This window comes from Macaca fascicularis, chromosome 13 (assembly GCF_037993035.2).
Source record: "Macaca fascicularis isolate 582-1 chromosome 13, T2T-MFA8v1.1".
Lineage (NCBI taxonomy): Eukaryota > Metazoa > Chordata > Mammalia > Primates > Cercopithecidae > Macaca > Macaca fascicularis.
Genome location: NC_088387.1, coordinates 11663420 through 11665644, shown reverse-complemented (window position 1 = coordinate 11665644; position 2225 = coordinate 11663420). Strand labels below are relative to the sequence as shown.

The 2225-nt window shown below is 34.6% G+C and overlaps 1 pseudogene; it reads right to left on the bottom strand.

Annotated features, from left to right (window-relative positions):
- Nucleotides 1-1598: 1598 nt before the first annotated feature.
- On the bottom strand, nucleotides 1599-1991 carry LOC102144177 (small ribosomal subunit protein eS25 pseudogene; annotated as a pseudogene).
- Nucleotides 1992-2225: the final 234 nt, after the last annotated feature.

Below are 2225 nucleotides of genomic sequence, written 5' to 3'. Positions count from 1 at the left end.
CACTTTCCCCTTAGAGTAGTCAGTTTGTGCTTGGTCAGCCAGTGTTAAGGTGCAGTTCCAGAAGTAATTCCTGAAGACACAGACTAGAGAATATTCCTGTAGCCCATTTTTTTCAGCACTTAGTTCTCTGTATTAGAACCATTTATCCTTACCCAGGGTGGTTTCCATTTTCTGCAAATGCAACCTAACTGATACACAAAAGCAACAGGATACCAAACACAAAACGTGTAAGTTCTTAAAAGAAACACACAAACACAAAACACTCAATGGGACAAGGATGAAAACAAAGGAAGTATTAAAATAGAAAATATAAGACAAATATTTATTCTATTAAAAATAAAGGAAGCTGTGTGTGGTGCCTCAGGCCTGTAATCTCAGCATTTTGGGAGGTCGAGGAAGGAGGAGCACTTGAACCTAGGAGTCCAAGACCAATCTAGTCAACATGAGGAGATCCTGTGTGTTCAAAAATAATAATTAATAATAAATTAGCCAAGCTTGATGGCACATGCCTGTGGTCCCAGCTACATGGGAGGCTGAGGTAGGATGATTGCTTGAGCCCAGGAGGTCAAGGTTGCAGTAAGCCATAATCAGGTCACTGCACTCCAGTCTGGGCAACAAAGAGATTCTCTCTCCAAAAAACAGTACAAAACAGAACAAAGAAGCAAAGGAGATAAAATCTCTTTAAAGAAAACGACATTTGTTGGGTCAAAAACATTGTACTAATGCCTATAAAACATATTGACTCCAGGTTTTAAAAAAGTATACAAACTATATCAAAATGAATACAAAATGAAGTCTTATAAAACAGGATTAATTTCAAGAGAGAAATTTATGAGGTCAAAGGAATTACACCAACTTTTTCCTTAATTGCATTAATGTGATAAATTATATTGATTTATTTTTGAATGTTGAACCAATTTTGCATTTCTGAGATAAGCCCACTTGGTCATGATGCTTTTATTCATTTTGTATTTGCTTGAATTTCACATGCTCATTTTTATTGAGATGTTTGTATTAGGTTGTATCAGCTTCATAAAGTGTGTTGGTAAGCATGCTTCCCTTCTCAAATTTCTGTAAGAGTTTACATAAGACTGATATTATTCTTCCTTAAATATTTGATAGAATTCAACATTGAAAAAAATCTCCTTCCAGAATTTTTTGGAGTAAAATTTATTGATTCAAAATTCCATTTCTCTTAGAGATATAGGAATATTCATATATTTCTGTTTCTGCATTATACAATTTTTAAGACTGTATTCATTTTTACTAAGTAGTACCTTTTCTAATTTTTAAAATTTCTTGGCACAAATTTACTTACTATATTCCTTTACTGTTCTTTTAATATCTATGGTTATATCTCTTTAATTCTTGACATTTGTAATTTGTGTTTATTTCTTTTTGTTGTTGATTGAGTTTACTAAGGATTAATTTTATTTATTCATTCAAAGAGCAGCCCTAGATAATTGTGTGCCTGTGTTATTTCATTGCTTTCTGTTCTTATGCATATTACAACCTATTTCAATTTATTTCACATTGAATTAATTCTTTTCCTAACTTTTTTTTTTATTTAATAAAGTTTTATTTTTCCAAATGTACGGTTAGTTGGACCTATTCATGCATCTTCATCAGCAGCTGGAGCATCTCTGCCTTTGGTATTTCTGGTGTAAATTACTTGAGCTCTGTGCTTTGAAACCAGTTTGATAAGTCCTTTGCTAAGGAGCTCCTGAAGGGCTGCCCTGGCCAGGGAGCCTCGAATCTTCAGTCTCTCAGAGACCACAGCTGGGGTTATAAGTTTATAGTTGGGAACTTCCTTACAGAGTTTGTCATAGGTAACTTTGTCAGACAAGACTAAGTTATTGAGCTTGTCCTGAACTTTGCCTTTGGACCAATTCTTCTTTTTGGCCTTGCCCCTGGATTTGTTCACTGGGTCTTTTGTATTTCTTGGCCAACTTTCCGGTGTCCTTCTTCTTCTTGTCGTCCTTGGGCGGCATTGCAAAGCTGGGAGAGCAGCAGCGGACACCGAAGCCATGCTAAGATGTCAGACAAAAAGGTTTTCCTAGCTTTTTAGAGTAGAAACTTAGAATCATTGATTTTAAACCTTTTTCTCTACTAATATAGGTATTTAAATGATACTTTTTCTCTAAAAAATGCTTTGTAAGCATCCCCCAAATTTTGATATGCTACATTTTTATTATGATTTCTATATGCCTGGGTGATTTTTGTTT